This window comes from Mustela erminea, chromosome 1 (assembly GCF_009829155.1).
Source record: "Mustela erminea isolate mMusErm1 chromosome 1, mMusErm1.Pri, whole genome shotgun sequence".
Lineage (NCBI taxonomy): Eukaryota > Metazoa > Chordata > Mammalia > Carnivora > Mustelidae > Mustela > Mustela erminea.
This window is the reverse complement of record NC_045614.1, coordinates 188906961-188927516: the sequence shown is the minus strand read 5'-3', so window position 1 is coordinate 188927516 and position 20556 is coordinate 188906961.

The following is a 20556-nucleotide window of genomic DNA, read 5'->3' as shown; positions in this document are numbered from 1 at the left end:
TAAAAGATAAAGCACATAGCATTTCCTGACAATATATTTGTATTTGAAAGAGAGAGAAATTACAGATTTTCTTTGTCAATTCTTAGTTAGAGGCCAAGTGGGATGAGGATAATATTTACCATTAGATTTCACAACATGGCAGTCACTGATAGTGATTCAGACACTCTCCTTCTGTTACTGACTCCAAGTCCATTCTGTTACCTGCACAACAGGCAGTAAGTCAAGAGGCAAGATGCTGGAGCAAGGAAAGTGACTATTCAGAAGGCCAGCAAACTGAGGAGATGGCACACTACTGTCTCAAAGAACCAACTCTCTGAGCATGAGATCTGAGTTTCTTTTACGGTAAGAAGAGAGAGGAAGCGGGAAGGGCTTGGAGTCAAAATGTGACTGCCATCTGTAGACATCTCAGGAAGATCGTGCAACTTCTTTGTCCTTGGTCAGCTGATCTTTACATATAGGCATTTAGTCATGTCATTCCTGTAAATCTTTAATTTTGGGATATAGCTGACGCACAATGTTAGATCAGTTTCAAATGTACACCTTGGTGATTTGACAAGTCCATACATTATGCTACCACAGGTATGGCTACCATCTGTCCTGTTACAACACTACTACAATATTCTTTATGCTGTGCCTTTTATTCCTGTGACACAGTAATTATGTAATTCCTGGTAGAGCCTATATTTCCCTCTCCCTTCATCCACTCTGCCTGACCCCCCACTCTCTTCCCCTCTATAAATCTTAAACATTGCATAGTCATTTCTGTGCCCACTTCCTTATTTCCTCAAGGAAACAGATTTCAGGTAAAAAGAAGTTTTTGCAAATCTTTGTTGTAAATACCTGATTTCAAGGCTAAGCAGAAGTTTCTAAGCCATAGGTCACAGCATCAAGAGAAAGAGAAGCAATATGGAGTTAGTATGCTAAGTTTCTCCCAGGTAGAATTCCCCACTGTCAAAGGTCCATTCCACAACTGTTGTTCTCATCTGACTGCTTCCAGCTGGACAGGGTCAACAAGGGGCAAATGTGGTTTGGAACCATTTGAATTGACTTATGAATTATTTCTTAGTGCCTCTTTTTGGCAATGGGGTCTTAGAAGTAACCACAGGCATTTCTATAAAAACAAAAGAATAACACGGGTTACTAGTTAGAGCAAATTATGAACCTAGGGTCTAAGTCCTAAGTGCTGCCCTTGAAGGGATTTTTAGATGTCTGGCTCAAAGCATCCTCAGATGGAGTGGGAACAAACAGTCCGTGGCAATTCTGATGGATTTTTCTGGTTTGTTGTTCAAATGTCTCTGGTGATCTTTTTGAGTGGTCCACGGAGCAAAAGGCTTGAAGACTGTCTATACATGAGCTACTGTGACAATTTCTCTTAAATTTATCTCAAAGGTCTAGCTTAGACAAACAACAAACTTTCAAAGACAATCCGAAGTAGAATCTAACATCCACAAAAGTGTACTATTGAAACTATTTTTCCTCTCTAAAATCGCCCTCATTTTTGTCAAAGATAGCCAATTAAGATGAACTTGTTCATAAAATAAGTCCAGTTTTGACAAAGTTGGCCTAATTATATAAGCCAACTTTTTGAAGCAGTGTGTGTCACAAAAATAACCAAATTTCCTTGTCAGCTACATTATAGTAAATTCGCATCAGGCCAACATTTCCAAGGGGCATAATGGCTCCACAAAAGTCAACCTTAGTTCCTTAAAGCTGTCTGGTTATATCTGAATCTATGCCTATCTCTCTCAAATAGGACATTCCAGTCAAAACCTTGATAATGTAACCCGTGCTTTCGACAGCGTCCCGTTACAAGGAGAACAGATTTATTAAACTTTATGCAAATGATTTTAATTGCCATGAAAAGAAAGAATACTCACTGAGAATTTCTGAATTCTGGAGGGTTCAGGTAGGAAGAAAAAAATAAATGCTTCAATTTGTTTACGAGGGACTATTTTTTATCAAATTTCATAGATATGTTAAGAGAAACAGTTTTTTTTGAATCTAGCAAAACCAACATCAGAGAAACAGCAATGTTTTAAACAAGATTCATAAAAAAAAAATCCGTTTTCTCAATTTGTTTAGTCCCATGTTACTAATTCTTGTTGTTCGAATGTAGTTCTTTCATTAGTTCTAAAAACTCTTAGTTTAGCTTTATGATCTTAAAGATATCAGAAACTTATATTTGTCAAAAGTCCTACTCATAAACTCTCCTTGATGTCAAAACACATTCGCAAAAGCATCGGGTGAAACGATAATTTTAAATGACAAAAGCCTCAAAATCACCATGGTTAAAAACCTGATGCGAATTTACTATAATGTAGCTGACAAGGAAATCTGGTTATTTTTGTGACACACACCACTTCAATAATTAGAATTACATGTGATGACATTATACCAGGACATATTAAAAGTTGGGGAATTTTACAAAACTTCCAGAACAGTTATAGCATCTACCCATACAATATAACCTAAGAAGGTTTATCATCATTTGTCTGCCAGTGCTTCCCATGACACTTAACATACAAAATAAACTAGTCTAATTTGTCAAAAAGACTTCATTTAGAAAGAATCTGGGGAAAGTTAAAAACCTCAGAAGGTTCTAAAGCACAAGCCTAATAGGAGTACAGATTATTATAACACTCAATTACTCCTTATCCAAGGGGACACTAACAGATTCTACAGATTATATAATTGTTAGTAAAACTTAGCTCCTTCAATATTTATAAGTTTTAATTTTCTTAAGCCATCAAAGACCTGATGAAGACAAAACACAGAAACCTGGTTTTTCTGGACAGATAAAGAAAAAACTTGTTTATGATTTTTTATCAAGAGTAGACCAACAGAGGCGCCTGGGTGGCTCAGTGGGTTAAGCCGCTGCCTTCAGCTCAGGTCATGATCCCAGGGTCCTGGGAACGAGCCCCGCATCGGGCTCTCTGCTCAGCGGGGAGCCTGCTTCCTCCTCTCTCTCTGCCTACCTCTCTGCCTGCTAAAAAAAAAAAAAAAAAAAAAAAAAAGAGTAGACCAACAATCCAAGAAAACTTTGTCTCTTTAACAGAGAGAAAGACCAAATTCCAACCCTACAGCAGTGTAATTTTAAAATTTTATTCCAATCTTAGTCATGACCATGCATAAAATTCTTTTCCAAAGATTCTCCTTCACGAACCTTCTACAACTTTGTTTCATACAGTTTTTGTCCTAAGTTTTTCGTCTCTAAACAACCAGTCTCATTTTAGAAGAAAATTACTTTCTTTTCCCTCAACAAAAAGTTATTCCCGTTCCTTATATCTTTCAAACATATCTCCTATTTCCTATATGTAGAGTTACTTTCCTTATTTTATTTTTAGCAGTCTCAATTACATTTAGCAGAATTCTGACTTTTAGAAACCTTAGTCCCCAGTGAAAACTAAGTAGTAACCAATTTTGAACTATTAAACCAAAATTGTTTAGTGGCAAATTTATGAGTATGTTTCATAATGTCTAGAAACCTGTATTTTTTCATAGTACATCCTTCAATAAAGCATAAAAAAGAAGATTCAAATTTATCCTTTATCTGTAATGAAAAGTCAAAACCAGATAAACCTATGTTTAGTAATTAAGGTTTCAGTACTTTGTCTTATTTGTAAAAAACTTAAATATACAGTAACCCAACTGATTATCTTCCACCATCATTTTTTTTTTTTAATTTTAAGTCCTTTTTGCTGACAAACTGCAACAGAGATAGCAGGAGCTTATTGGACCTTTAGTGAACCTCAGCAGAATAAACGTTTTATGGGACACCTGGGTGGCTCAGTTGGTTAAGCCACTGCCTTTGGCTCAGGTCATGATCCCAGTGTCCTGGGATCCAGTCCCGCATCGGGCTCTCTGCTCAGCAGAAGCCTGCTTCTCTCTCTCTGCCTCTGCCTGCTTGTGCGCTTGTGTTCACGCGCTCTCTCTCTCTCTGACAAATAAATAAATAAAAATATTTTTAAAAGAATAATTAAAAAATTTTAAAAAAGAATAAAGGTTTTATATTTAACGCTGATAACTCTAAAGGCATGCTTATTATGATTATACTAACAACCTTGAATTAGCTTTCATACCAAACATGTGGCACCTGTGTCCACTAAGAAGTCCATTTGTTTCACGTTGCCAATTTTACTTGGGGCTCCCATGGGGAAATCTGAGGTGGGGGGCTTAAGTTCAGGGGAGCCTCTGGGCCCCTTGATTTAGGAGGTGATTCAGTCTGAACCTCGTAAGGAGACGCCTGAACAGGTGTTTTTTGCTCCTGGATAGTGAGGGTATTAGGAGCAGGAGCCCATGGCATGGCACAGGTGGTGGCATAGAAACAGGAGGGGGAGGAGGAGGAGAGGCAGGGGTCCTGCCAGCAAAGAGGGAGGTGGAGTCTACGATTGAACATTCCTTTATCTCCATCTCCTCTCTCTCCCTGCTGCAAAATGGGTTTATTTTTTCCTCTGGTCGCCTTTCAGCCATCGGCAGGCACCATTTACTCAAAATACGTCTTAATGGACTTCCGTTGGGAACAGGAAGAATGCTCCCCTCTCTTCTTGGGCAAAAATTCGTGGAGGGGGGGGGGACACAAACACAGAAGCAACAAAATGATGACGAAGCGAAGCCCCGAGTACCTCTGCTGGCATTTGTTCTTCCCCAAAAGCCAGAGTTTCACCCACTGAACCAAGTGACTTTCCGGTTTCTGGTTTCTCCCTGAAAGTCGGCGCGTCCCCGACGCATCCGAGGAAGGAGCGACGAGAGCCGAGCCACAGCCCCCTATTTGGAGGCAACCCAATGAGAGAAGCAAGCTAAGAATCACAAACATTTGTGGAAAGAACATTAAAGGCCCAGTTTCCAAATACCTCCCTTTCACCAGCTCAGTGCAAAGCGGCCGATTTTGCCCGAAGATTCCAAAAGCTGCAGCAACAAGGAAACCAACCGCGGCAAACGAAGAGGTTCACAAGCCAACTGGCAAAGCCCGACAGCCAGTCCCTTCTCGAGTTGTACCCGCGGGAGAAAGCGAACAAAGTGGCTTCCACCCGCGGAAAAGCCCACACGGAAGGAAAGGGAGAGTTCCCGGTTTTGCACGCGGGAGGGACTTACCCTCCTGGCCAGGTGGTCGCATCGCAGAGCTTCCTGGATTCCTCACCTGGACAGCCAGCGGCGGCCCGGCCGCCCTCGCCGCTGCAGGAAGTGAAAGGACGAGCCCCGGAAGTGTGGTCCCCACACGTGCTAGGGATTTCCTGGACGCCGCCATGGGTCCCCACAGGCAACTTCCGCCTGGCGGGCCAAATCCTAGCAGAGGTGGAGCTCGTTCTCTCCCCCCATGGCAGGCCAGTAAGTCCAGAGGCAGGATACTTGGGCAAGGAAAGTGACTTTAGGGGCACCTGGGTGGCTCAGTGAGTTAAAGCCTCTGCCTTCGGCTCAGGTCATGATCTCAGGGTCCTGGGATCGACCCCGCATAGAGCTCTCTGCTCAGTGGGGAGCCTGCTTCCCCCTCTCTCTCTGCCTACTTGTGTTCTCTCTCTCTCTGTCAAATCAATAAATAAAATCTTTAAAAAAAAAAAAAAGAAGAAGAAGAAGAAGAAAGAAAGAAAGAAAGAAAGAAACTTTATTCTGAAAGCCAGAAAACCAAGGAGATGGTGGACTGTTGTCCCCAAGCACCATCTCTGCCCGCAACCCGCCCCAGCATGAGATTTGAGCTGCTTTTATGTGAAGAAAAGAGGACCCTGAGAAGGGGTTGGAGTCAAAAGGTGGCTGACCTCTGAGTCTCCTAACTTTGTCATTGGTCAGGCGAACTTCATGAACGGGATTCTGGTTCTGTCGTTCCTGTGAATCTTAAGCACAGCAGAGTCGTGTCTGTACACACTTCCTTATCCCCTTGGGTGAGGTAGGTTTGGGGTAATAAGCAGTTTTGCAAATCTAAGCTGTGCGATGTCTAGGTGTAGGACTAAGCAGAAGTTTTTAAGCCACAGGTCACAGCCGCAAGGGAAATGGAAGCACTATGGAGTTAGACAGGCTAAGTTAAAATCCCTGTTAAAATTTGCCCAGACTTGAATGCTCATTCTCTTGAGTCCTCCGTCTTCCTGACGAGGCTTCTGACCTCCAGATCTGTCCATGGTCCTTTTAGCCCAGTGTTAGCAAGAATTCTGCTGGCCGGGGGTGGTGAGAGTCACCTACCCTTTAGAGCTGATCCATTCCTTATCCTTCACCCTGGATATCTTATCACCCTGACTTGCTTTCAGCAAAAATCCTTCTAGTCAGTTTAGCTAGAATTGCCCTAGCTGTTTCCTTTTACTAATTTTCGACCCGCTGACCCCCTACCCCATCCTTGGCTGTAAACCCCCTTGTGTCCTTATTAGTGGTGGAACTCAATCTCTTTGTCCTATTGCAAGACCCCACTGTTATGGTCCCCCTGAATAAAGTCTGCCTTACCATCTTTAACAAGTGTCAGAATGATCTTTCTACAAAAGTGACTTTGGTAAGAGCTGTTTTAGGTGGTAGAAATAAAAATTTGATTGAAGTGGATTCAAAAGATAATGATTGGGGTAAATTGGAGAAAGCAAATACAATTAACTTACAAGGGAAGCAGAGAAATGGGGCAGTGAAGGGAGGTATGTATGGATCCCACAAGAAAATACCAAGGATGGCAATGCTATAACATGTTTTTAAGATTTTCGTATAAAAAATAAAGTATAATGAAGAAAGGAAAGGAGGAGCAATGCTGGAATAATTTCTTTGAGAAAGGAAAATATGCTCTTTCTGAGAGAGAAGGGTTGGGTTCCAAAGGACAACATAAGGGACCAGCATTAAATCATTACATGGACAATTCACCCATTTTCACACGACTGAAAATAAGTAGATTTTGATGCAGCTATGTTGCTAGTGGGTAAAGAGCATGGGGAAAAGGCTTTTCTGATTTTTTTCTTAATGAAATAAGCACGATCATTAGTGATGGTCTCATCCTTGGGAAGGACAAGCTGGAGGTTTGGGAAGGCAGATACTTGTCTTGGAGAGAGAGAGAAGTGAAAGGACAAAGGAATTATAGTAGGATTTCCAAACGTGAGTTTATAGAGATAAATCGTGGAAGCTAAGTGTGCAAGGCAAGGAAAAAGAATGTGAAGGGGTGGGCGTCCATTTCAGTAAGTATTACTGACCTCCTATTTGAGGTAGCAGAGCTGAGTCTCTGTTCTTTCCTTCCGTGAGGGTTAATGAGCTTATTGTTAAATATTGTTTCTGCCCTTCCCAAATCTCTTTAGAAGCATGGTAGTTTTTTGTTTTTTGTTTTTCTAAACTCCACAGAAACAACCCCTTATTCTTCACCTAGAACAATGGTTGTCTATTTATTCTATGCTGGCATAATTAAGAGACCCACTCCAGAGAGCTGTCCCTGAATAAAGAATTTTCTCCTGAATATCTTTTTGTCACTGCCTATAGCGAATATGGCTCCAACTCAATTCAACTTATATAGATTTTTCGGAGGACTTATTTTATACTTGGCTTTTTTGGGGTTCTGTGAACAAAACAATAAATCCTTGCCTTCAAGGAGCTTTGTTTTTAGAGGGCTGCATATGATTAACAAAGAAAATCCCAAAGGGATCATTCTGGCATGAATTGGAGAGGGCATGAAAGGAGAAAAAGAGTATGGTGGCTGAAGTGCCATTCTAAATGGGGTGGTCATAATTAAAATTTAAATTTAATAATTTAATTTTTTTTAAGTTAAATGTACATTTAATAATTTAAATTTAAATGAAGTGCCATTTAAATAAGGTGGTCATTGATTTAGAAAACAAAGACCAGAAGGAAGAGAATGAGTCATGGGGATAGTTGGGAGAGTGCCTCCAGCTCAGGAAATATCAACTGCAAACATCCAGAGATGGGAGTCTGCCGGATTTATCCTCAGGGCGGTCAGGAGGCCCTGGGACTGGAGACCAATTGTAGGTAAAAAGAAGTAAAGGGGAGGAGAGCTGAGGTTGCCCTGTTTTCTAAGGATGCATGGGGCAAGCCAGGGCAGTGAGGACATGATGAGAGAGAGGAATGGTGATCAAAACTGTATTTTTTAAATGGATCACTGGTGGCCTCTGTACTGAAAGCACATGTTCCCTTACTTTGGAAGGTCATGAGTTGGTTGCTTTGTTTTGGTTTGTTTTGTTTTTTTGTACCTAAAGTAGATCCAGACAAAAGTGTAATAATAAAGGAAAACAAGACTCTTGATAATTTGGGAAATCTGAGTGGGAAATGTTGGTTCAACCACTAAATGTTCTTGGAAGTAAGCCATTTTTAGGTCAACGTGTTACTAATTCTGGAAGCTCCACATAATCCAGTTAAAAAAAAAAAAAATGACCCTTTAAAAAAAAAATACTGAATATGAGAATGTGCCATTTTTGGTATAGTTCCTGAAAGATAGGCCCGGATGCAGGCTTCCAATACAGATCACAGGGGTTCAATCAGACTTCTGCCAAGGTCCAAGGCTACAACCACCCGATTGAGCCATTCCATTCTGAAATCAGAAGAAGAGATTAGGCCAGTGGAATGAATGTTGAATGGAAGTTCTCCTCATAACCTCGGGTGCTGTCAGCCTTGGCCACTTGCCACTTACCTTTGTATGGTGCCCTCCACATACCCCCTGGACACCAGTTTTACATCTACACAAACCACCCAAGTGTCACCCTCACAGGCCTAGCTCCAATACTCCACGATTTTATTTATAGGTGGAAATTAAAACAACAACAGCAACAATGAAAAGCTGATAGACGCACAGAACAGATTGGTGGTTGCCAGAGACAGAGGAGTGGGGGGCACAAAATAGGTGAAGGTGGTCAAAGGTACAAACTTTCTGTTATAAAATACATAAGTCCTGAGGATGTAATAATCCTCATAATAACTACATAATAACTACAGTTAATGATACCGTATTGCATATTTGAAAGTTGCTAAGAGAGTAGATCTTCAAAGTTCTTATCATAAGAAAAAATTGTGACCATGTGTGGTGACGCATGAGAATTAGACTTACTGTGGTAATCGTTTTGCCATGTAGACAAACATCCAATGATGCTGTACACCTGAAATCATTATAACGCCATATATCAATTGTATCTCAATTTTTAAAAATGACCTATTTCCTTGACACTGAACGTGAGAGTGTGGCATGTCTTGGGTTCCTAGAAGGGCAGTAACACTTGATAGCTCATAAACAAATGTGCGGGACTATTACAAAATTGATACCATATGCCAAGAAGAAATGACGATATTAAATTCTTCAGGTTTCTATTTTTTTCTCTTGGAATTTTATGCTTGACTAACTCTCCTGTGAACCAAGTCATCTCCAGTAACACTTAGATATTTTAGGTGGTGAAAAACTAGAATTTCAACTACCAGCAAGGGGATTGGGTCCTTTAGAAGTTAATTGGGAAAAATATCAAAATATTATCTGTTTTTTTACATTGGTAATGCAGTAAATTCGTGGTACATTATAATGCATTTCATTATTCAGTCAAATTTCTATTTTTGTATATATACAGTATTAAAGTAAGGATATTGAAATATCAATAATAAAGAGATAAAAGCAGGAGCTTAGTATGGGACTTATTATAGTCAAAATGAGAACAAAGGGCTTTTTACCTGTGTTTGAGTCCTAGACTATATTTGTGATCTTGGGCAAGACATATCCACCATGACCCTCTATCATCTCATATGCAAATTAATATATTTGCTGTTGTGGTTTCGATCCAATCTTAAAATGTATTTGAAAATATTTGTAAACCACAAAATTCCATAAAAATTGTAAAGAAGCAGGGAAATACTCTCCAAGTAGTTAATTTTCTATTTTCTCAATTAAGCCTTCATCCCTACTACATGGAAATAAAAATTAATATATTTTCTATTCCTATTTCCATTCATTTCCCTTACCTTGATGAAGTTGCAAATAAGGAATAAACAAAAAGCTTACAAGTAGGAAGAGAAAGCAAAAGGAAAGGTGATTGTGATGATGAGTGAATGATTTAGGTCCTGCTTCTTAGCAGAAGAATTGTCATCTGAACTTTAGAATTCCCTTCAAAAATCTCTCTAGCTTCTCTGGCACATGCAGCCAAAGGAAAAGAATCATCCCATTTCTGGTTTATAAAGTAAAACCTGAGAACCAGTGACTTGTTGCAATGGTTAGGGGCAACAGAGTCTTCACAGCTGGAATTTGTACAACGAGGATCATTAAAAGTGATGCTAGATGTATACCGCCATGCTTTTGTTTACCATCATTCTACTGCAAAAACATCATCCTCCCCTCTCAAAACATATGCTGCTGTTTAAATGCCTGGCAACTCCCTTTGTTTTCAGATTTTCTTTCTTCCTGTTTCCAAGTATATGGATTTCTTATTCAGCAAAGACATTGAAGCCGTCTGGTTATATACTGCTATGTAACAAACCACCTCAAATGTACTGGCGTAAAGTAACATCAATTTTATGATGCTCTTGGGTTCTGTGGGTCAGAAATTCAAAGCACAGCTGGGAGGGCTTGTCCTGGGATGTCTTCACAGCTGCTCCATGAAATCTCGGCTTGGAAGTTATGAGCAGCGGCATGGGGTGGGGAGGGGTGTGGGCGGTGGCGGCGGGATGGGGGGGACCTCAAATGGCTGAGTGTTGGAATCAACAGACTCCCATGACAGGCACTAAAGCTGGGCTCCGTTGAGACTGTTGAGCTACACAAGACCTTTCTAGGTGGCTAGGCTTTTTACAGCATTGCAACTGGATTCCACAGTGGGCTTCTGAAGAGCAAATTTTCAAAGAACATTTGAACAGAGGCTGTTGCTTTGATTTTAGTGATATAACCTCAGAAATGAATATGCCTATTTTATTGGTTAAAGCAGTCAGAATCTTACCATGATGCAAGGGGATGGGTCACCCACTTTGTGTCCTGCTGAGAAGAAAGTCAAAAAATTTGTACTCGTTTTAAAAATGACTACATAAACTATATATGCAAGCTAGATAGAAAGTAGACTAATTGCTAAATGTATGAGTAAAAACGTGGGTGTGTTATTCATTGTTGGGTGTGTTCCAACATCTATTCTCTTAAACAAACAATCCATGTATCTCAGGGGTCACAGATTGATATACTCCAGCAGAAGACCTGAAAAGTCCATGGGAATCCAGGCTCAAGTCAAACAGTACATGGTATTTCTCTGGACATAGGCTTGGTCCTGGAAAGAGCATGTGTAACAGTTTGTATCACTGGGATGCCTTTTTAGAGAATATGGTGCTTTCTTGCTTATGTGTCTTGGCCTCTGAATAGTATCATGTGTGGCTTGAGACTGGCCTGTTATGGCCATCTTGATAACAGCTGGAGAGAGAAAGCAGCATGTGGAACAAAGCAGAGCAAAAAGACTCAAAGACAAATGGAATCATAGCCTTGATCAAACCATGTCTGCTTATACTTTTTTAGTTCCATTACACCATAAATGTCTTTCATGGCCTAACCACAGAGTTGGATTTTATGTGTTTTATGTATATAACCTGTCTTTACAAGCATCATGACTGACATTGCACATAAAAGAAACTAAATATAAAAAAATTTAATCTCAAAAACTCTTAATATTTTTACCAGTTAATTCTTTCGTGTTTTTATTGATTCTTTACGTTTGTGTGATTTTAAAATTATTTTAGTTGGAGAATGACAGAATCTGGCCAAAACAAAACTAAAGAAATAATTCAAAATCACCTTTTTTAAACATAATCAAGAATTTGTCTTTAGGGGTCATCTGAATATATTTTAACTTTAAAACATTCTCAGTACTTTTTAAGGTGGAAGAGTACGGTTTTGAGAGAACCCAAGCTTTATATGTTATAAATGAACTGATGACTTCCTCTACAGCCTTCCGCAATCCAGACAAAATATCTCTTCAATTACTGCTTGGAGTTTTAACAAACTCCTTTATTGCCATGGGCTATAGTATGAATATTTGTGTCTCCCTAAAAGCCGTATGTTGAAACCTAAACCTAAACCTAAACCAAGTGAGATGGTATTAAGAAGCGGGATTTCAGGAGGTAATTATGTCCTAAGGGTGGAACCTCACGAATGGAATTAGTTTCCTTATAAAAAAGACCTCCGAGAGCAACCTTTCCTCTTCTGCCATTTAAGAACACAATGGAGGGACGCCTGGGTGGCTCAGTTGGTTAAGCAGCTGCCTTCGGCTCAGGTCATGATCCCAGCGTCCTGGGATCGAGTCCCACATCGGGCTCCTTGCTCCGCAGGGAGCCTGCCTCTCCCTCTGACTCTGCCTTCCACTCTGTCTGCCTGTGCTCGCTCTCGCTCACTCTCTCTCTGACAAATAAATAAATAAAATCTTTAAAAAAAAAAAAAAAAAGAACACAATGGAAAGATGGCTGTCTATGATCCAGGAAGCAGGGTCTCACTAGACACTGAATCTGAGGTGTCTTGTTCTTGAACTTTATAGCCTCCAGAACTGTTAGAAATAAATACCTATCGTTTATAAGCCTCTGAGTTTAAGGTATTTGTGTTAAAGCAGGCTAAAAGGACTAAGACACTGTGTAAATACTTATATTGCATCCTTTGCACTCGGCTGTGTTTGTCTGCTTCCCATTGTATTGTGAGCACTTCCGGAAGTGCTTTGTTCTAAGCCCAGAATGGATGTTCAGTAGAATGCTGAAATCAATGAATGAAAGCCTCGCTTGAAATCAAGGTAGCGACTGGAGTAAAAGTTTGTAAGTAACTTAATCAAATGCTTTTGATGACTTTGTAGAGGAGTGACTGAGATTTTTAGGACAGCCCGGTGGCCATATTTTTGCACCATATTATATAGCAAGATAAGAAATCAAGTTTATTCAAAATTATTGTTTAATTAAATGCACACTTGAAACCTGTGAGGCTTAATTAACAATAGTTGATAGTAAATCATCCGGATAAAATATATTAGCTTCTGAATATATGCTAATCCTATGCATAGGTATATTATTAGTCAAAGTAATTTATTATTTTTCTTGACTTATTTTCCCCCAAAGTATTCAAGCATTGGAAATGGTAAGGTATTGCTTACTATAAATGTCATAGCCTATTTTAAAAAGACATGTTAAAAAAATGTTAAAAGCTCTCCAGAAGATCCCTCTTCTCATAGAGAGGCAGAAGTAGGAGCAACGGGATTTCTGGGTTAGAAAAAGCAATTAAAAATTCTGACTTAGAAAACAATGTTGCATGACCTTGAGCAGCTTCTCAAGTTCTTTTCTGATAAAATAAAGATATGCATACTTGGAAGTTTAAGACAAAATGTTAAAATTCCTTTAATATGGGATTCTATATCATACATATATATATGTACGTATATGCACAGTTACTATGCTTTGGAAATTATGTTTTAATTGCTTATTTTTAAAAGCAGTTTCTTGAAACCTAAGCAATATTTTAAGATTTGTGTATTAATTAAAGATAAAGGAGCTTTTACTTTTTTTTTTTTTTAAGATTTTAAGTATCCTCTACATCTAACATGGGGCTCAAACCCACCTTCCTGAAATCAAGAGTTGCACATTCTACCAACTGAGCCAGTCAGACTTCCCTGAAGATAATGGAACTTCCAAATATTTGGTGGCAACCACATCCTTAGCATCTACTGATCCATCCCACACTCTCAAACCAGACACCACTTTTCCTCCCATTTCAGTTATAGTTGATTTAAGAAAGGAAGTTGAATATTGTTTCTAAAATCAATTAACCAGGGGTGCCTGGGTGGCTCAGCGGGTTAAAGCCTCTGCCTTCAGCTCAGGTCATGATCCCAGGGTCTTGGGATCGAGTTCCGCGTCGGGCTCTCTGCTCAGCAGGGAGCCTGCTTCCCTCTCTCTCTCTGTCTGCCTCTCTGCCTACTTGTGATCTGTCTCTCTGTCAAATTAATAAATAAAATCTTTTGGGCGCCTGGGTGGCTCAGTGGGTTGGGCCACTGCCTTCGGCTCGGGTCATGATCTCAGGGTCCTGGGATCGAGTCCCGCGTCGGGCTCTCTGCTCGGCAGGGAGCCTGCTTCCTTCTCTCACTCTCTATCTGCCTGCCTCATGCCTAATTGTGATTTCTGTCTGTCAAATAAATAAAATCTTTAAAAATAAATAAATAAATAAATAAATAAATAAATAAATAAATAAAATCTTTTAAAAAAATAAAATAAAATCAATGAACCAGGTTCACATTTCTGAGGAGCAGTTTTAATGCCTGGAAAGAGCACTAGACTAAAAGTTGGATTCACAGCCACACTCTGTTTATATTTTCCTATTGTGAATGTCAGCAAATTTCTTAGTCTTTCAAAATCTTGTCTTATTTATCTGTCAGGAGGGATTAAGCCTAAGCATTCCACTCCAAGTTGGGTAAAAATTCAACCTGATGACATATTTAAATCATAGCAGGTACACTATAAATGACTCATCTTTCCCTCCTAATCTATTTATTTCTAACTTACTTCTTATGGTATTTCCCACGGTAATTATTCCAGATGCCTTTCGCTCGCCCTTACAAACACACTGCATACTTCAGTTTTGCAGCCTTGCAAACAGAACTTACATAAAGAACTATGACCTCACTCTGTGCCCACCAAAATCACAGGCACACATATAAACACTCAATCTCACATATAAATTGAAGAGGCATTTAGTAATAATTCACACCGAACTTTACCAAGAACAAGTAGATAAGGTTATTGCCTGTATAGTATTGACACTCCCGTATTGTGAAAGACATAAAGTATTCTATTCAACAGGTGTTCTATGTTAAAATTCAAGTTTTATTAGGCTGGCTTAAAAGTTTTCCCCATGTTCAGGGTGACCCTGGTTTGGCAGCCAGGAAAAATACTTCTGCAGGGCCTGTGTTGATATAAACAACCTAAATCATTCCAACTCAAACACATGAGCACCGTTGTGAGAGAACCATCTGACTTGATTTTAGGAAAGAAATATGCCAGCCAGTGTGAGAATCTGCTAACCAGAACGCCCTTCTGGAACCAGAGGGCCAGTTTATAGGCCCCTGGGACAATCCCGTAGACAATAATCTGAACTCTGGAGCTCCTTGGGTTATGGATCCCACATGCAGGGTCCCAGACCTACATTGGTCCCCGTCAGGGTGCTGGCATTTGGCTCTGCAGACACTACCTGCCCTGGCAAGTCTCAGCCAGCAGAAGAGGATTTTAAACACCTCTAGGAAGGCACACCAAAGTGTGTGTGTGTGTGGGGGGGGTGTCCCTGAAGTACAGGGTGGGGACAGATGCCCTAGCCACCCAGGTTACTTTTGTGATTTCCTGAAGCCGAGTGGCCATCAAAATCATGTAAGCGGAAAGCATCAAAAGCTTTGTTTTACTCAAGACAGAAGAGCTCAGACCTTTGCCCAAATGGAGGAAGAACGTCTAAAACCTCCAATTCTCAGGGCACCTGGGCGGCACTGTTGGCACTGTTGGTCTGCCTTTGGCTCATGTCATGATCCCAGCGTCCTGGGATATAGTCCTGTGGGAGGGGCTCCTGTTCAGCGGGCAGCCTGCTTCTCCCTCTCCCTCTGCCACTCCCCCTGCTTGTGCTCTCTCATGCTCTCTCTCTCAAATACATAAATAAATTCTTTAAAAATCAATCAATCAATCCTCCACCTCTCTTTAGTCTTAATATGTGGATTTCACAATGGCGCCCAAGATCTGAATGAAAAAAAAATCAAGTATAAAATCTATGTAAAAACTTTGAGCCCAGCTTATTTGAGGCGATGGAGTTGTATAAATGCTACAATATTTTATCAAATATAGGACTCTATTGAAAGAGCTTTATTTGATATGCCATTGTGTAAATGCTACCAATATTAGTTGTAAGGCAATGCCTCAATGAGAGTCTTGCAGAACACACAAATGGACTATACCATCCTCAAGTTTGCTTAGGAATTTCTTTCATGTTTTTCTGAGGGATTTAGTAATTTTTCCTTCAGTCATTTGCATTGCTTGTGTGTATGTTATAAAGCACAACTTTAATTAATTATAGACACTTTTCTTTCATAGGTACTATAAAGCTTATTGCTCTGCTAGAAAATTCGTAATTGTAGTTATTCCAATGATCCAACTCACGCCTCACTGCTATTTCCATATCTTTTTTTGCTTTGGTGTTGTTTCAATGCTGATAGTATAAATATTTTCAAGTTATGTTAAATGACAGTTAAATGCAACACACATAGTACCAACAACTGATGACTGGTTAAGCATTCCACCAATGTGATCGTAATATGAATACACGACTAATCTTACATGCATGATGTGAAAGAAAATTTATCTTAAGTTTGAAAAAGTAATTTAATGATTGCTTGATTTTTGACGCCATGCTAAAGCATCTTCCAATAATCCCGCTTATAGTATATGGCTTTGAGGACTCTGTTGTGGCAGACAATCCCCTTTGAGATCACACTTACCTCTTCTTGGCACCTTCCCATCTCAGACACCTGCAGTCAAGCATGTCCACTTTCTGCCTCAGGTTCTCCTACTCTCACTTGGTCTTGGCCTTGAGAGAGAACTCCCTCACCTCCGTCACCCCTTCTCCACCTGCAGCCTGCAACCAATGGGGAAGTAGGAGTAAACTGATAATGTTTCAGGCACCCATCCTTTGGGGAAAGACTCAGGGAAGTATTCTGCATGCTTCTCAGAGGAGCCAGTAGAGTCCCCACTGGAGGAAACTTTACCGACTTTTTAAGCATCTGTGTTGACATCGTCTCCCATTTCCCTCATGCTTCCCAACTCACTTCCTGGGATTACCTCCCAAATAAATTATTTGCCCCTATGTCTTTGTTTCAGATTCTGCCTCTGGGGGAAACAAACAAGACTAAGTCACTGTTGGACCCTCATCTGATTCTTTTGGTGGAATGCAAATGATCAAAGTACATTTTTGACTAATTGCAAATAATAAAGGTGCAGATTTTATGCAACTCTGAAGATTTGTTTTTAACCTAAAGAGAAAGACAGGCGTTATGATTCTCTAGTTCAGCAGAAATATTAACATTTGCCTGCATTGCCCTGTAGAAAGCTAACAGCAATCATATTCAAGTTCCTTCCACAACTCTTCTTCAAATGCTCTTCCTGCTGATTCCCTTGTTAATGAGGTAAATAAAACTTGATAAATGCCCACTTGCTTTTTGTGTGAGACCTGTTTTTCAATAGTAGACAACCAAAATGGTATCGTGACTATTGCCTAGTTGAAAACGATTACAAGGCACTGCCAAGTCCAAGGTTCATCCCGGTCTCAAGTATATCATTATGAACCCTGTACTTGATTTGTTAGGATAGTGGTTTTTGAACTTTATTTTTTTAATTACCTGGGATTATTTCCAAAATGCAAATTATTAGGCCTTGCCTCCTGAGATTCTGATTCAGCACAATCAGGACAGGAATCAGGAATTTATATTTATAGCTAGAAGACAGATGTTCATGGACATCACTTTGAGAAACATAGGTTTGGAGCCCCTGCAGAACAAGTATCTTTGAAAATATTGTTTTGAATACTCATTTGCTGTCTTCTCTCTCACTAGGATTCAAAACAGGCAATAAAGGAAAGAAGAAGACAAAAAAATCCAACTTTCTAAACTAATAACACCTAAAATGCCAATTAATAGTCATGTGTTCTTAAGAAGGACAATAAATTTTAAGAAGAAAGGATTACCTACTTTTTGAAAAATCAAACAATATTTGTTTTTTCATACACCCTGATACATCTAAAAAAGAAAAAGTTGGGTATTTGGTTAAAAACCAACTTGCTAACTCAAAATAACTTTGTGTATTTATATTGCTCATGTGAGTAAATATTTATTTTTAAACTCAAATCTGGAATGTCTTACATTCCCTTTCCACATATTCTACATTTTTGTTCATTGGGTATTCATTTGTTTAAGCCACCTAATTCAGCGTGTTACAGTGAAAACACATGTGGGCTAAGCAAACAACAACTTGGTTTTGGCATAGCTGTCACTTGTCTTTGCAGTGTCATCTGCATACTTCATTTTTTGGTCATTTTATAAAAATGAGGAAATAACAAAAATATAACTGCTGATGAGAATGATATATTTGGAGTAAAGATGGCAGTCATTTGATGTGTGACAGGCAAATCTGACCTTAATGAGTAGACACTGGACTCTGTGGTTGGGGTGTGTTCATATGTGGGAAAAATCTCAAGCATCAATACCAAAATAGGAATCAGTTTTTGGCATCCAAAACCAGAAGGTCATTGAGTTTCTTGGTTGGGAGTCCTGGTACAGACTCTTTTATGAAAAGAAAAAGGTCAATGCCCATAGTTTTCTAGAAAAAAAAAATCCTTAAAACTTGTTTACACTGAAGTAATCTTTATACTCTCATGCTCAGAATTTAGTTGGGTCTGGTGCCAACTCCCTGGGTTTTTTTTTTTCTTTTCAATTTCTGCTAAATTCTCTTGACATAAGCTGAGAAAACTAGAATTTGAGAAAAGATATTTCTATTTTTAAAGAGTAACCTCTTTTTAATGTTTAATTATATCCTTTTGTAGCAAGATCGTATACTGAAATATTAACAGACATTGCACCTGTCATAGGCTATCTCCAGCTGTCCCATCCCACTTCTTACTTCCAGCAGACGAGAGGGCTTTCTGTGTGCGCTGCCCTCCGATGGTTACCAGAGAAAGGGCTTTCAAAATAGATTCTTGAATTCTACAGCAGAATGAAGGCTGAGTGGCAAGACCTAAGGTCTTGCACAACAAAGACTTGGCATACAAGCAATATACACGGTCATCTCTCTCTTCCCTTTTTTCTCTCTCTTTCTCTCTCCTTTTCTCCTCATGTCCCATCTCACCGGGACGAGAGAATTAAACATGAGGTGAGAGAATCAGAAAAGGTGAATGTATCACTGAGCTTTTTGGTCAAGTACAGTTTTAGGAGTCTGAAAGTTAGAGCAACCTATGCAGCACTTTCTAGTTCAAAATCAGAGAGGGAGGAGGTATTGCCCAATGAATACTTGAGCATTTGCTATATACTTTGTATGTATGAATTAATTTAATCCAAACAACCTTGTAAAGTATGTATTCTTTTTTTAAAAAAAGATTTTATTTATTTATTTGATGGAGAGAGATCACAAGTAGGCAGAGAGGCAGGCAGAGAGAGAGAGGGAGAAGCAGGATCCCCGCTGAGCAGAGAGCCCGATGTGGGGCTCGATCCCAGGACCCTGAGACCATGACCTGAGCTGAAGGCAGAGGCCTAACCCACTGAGCCACCCAGGAGCCCCTAAAGTATGTATTTTTAATACACCACTCAAAGATGAAAACAGATTCACTAATTAATTTTCCCCTGACTACACAGCCAGCAATCCATGGAGCCAGGATTCCAGCATAGATGGTTGAGATCCAGAACCAAGTTTTATTTCCTTTAACTTCAGGAGAAGCCACTGCGCACACAGCATAAATGGTAACCAGTTAATGAGACATAGTAGTATCTTGTGAGGCCCAAGGATGGGGCCTCATACCCAAGTCTCCAGAGCATCAGCCTGGCATGGAAGAGCATAGGACAGTCCCATTTTCTGCTCCCTGCACCCAACCCCCATTATAGGGCTTTGACATATCAAGGGAGTGTCAATGAATAAGGGACATCAAGGTAGGGAAAAGGAAGTTGCAGCATAAACTGTTTTGAGAAATAAAGACCACTGGAAACTTGGACAACAGCAAAATGTCAAGAGTCCCTACTGCCACCCTTCACCCCCAACACACACTCACACACACATACCGAATCTTGCTGCCACCCTGTAGAGAAAGTAGGGAAGAGAAAATTCAGACTTTATATCTGAAATGACCACGAAAGTTGGATATGATTGGGTACATCTAGAATGAAAATGATACTCTCTGCCACTAGGCAGAACAGCAGCCACAAACAGAGTCAATAGTTATTCTGAAGGCAAGCGACACGATTGCACACCTGAACTGCGAAACACGTACTGAAAACGCCATATCTCTGCCCATTGTGTGGGCCTCAGGAATTCAGAAGCAAGGAAACAAACAAAAACACCAAGAATTTATTCCGCCGTTAGGAATTTCACAGTGAATTTTACTCACCGGAAATGGGACCACCCCCATCCTCGTTACCACACTTACACTTTGATAGGGTTTGAACTCGGCAAGTTTTTAGGAACAAACTACATGTGAGAAGTGAGGATCGGATGTGTGCAATGAATTTCAGTCTATAAATACAATACCTTACATTGTTTGGGGGGTTTACAGAGTTCAGGTCATATACATTAGCTCACTAAATCATGACAACAGCTCCATGAGGTAGGCATTACTGAATCCACAGGTGGAGAAACCTGAGACTTAGGGTTAAGTAACATGTCCAGGGAAACAGAGCGTGCGACAAAACCAGGCCCTCTGATAGACATAATTCGTATGTATATCACATGATATAAAGACTAACTTATAGTCACCTCAACAAGGGAAGAGAAAAATTAGGTCATTGAACATGTCTCTCCGGTGTTTCCTCCGAAATAGTTGGAAACTGACTTCTTGACCTATGGATCTAAGTAGATGCTGGTGATTACTTCGTTTTTGTAAAATTAACCTTCAAA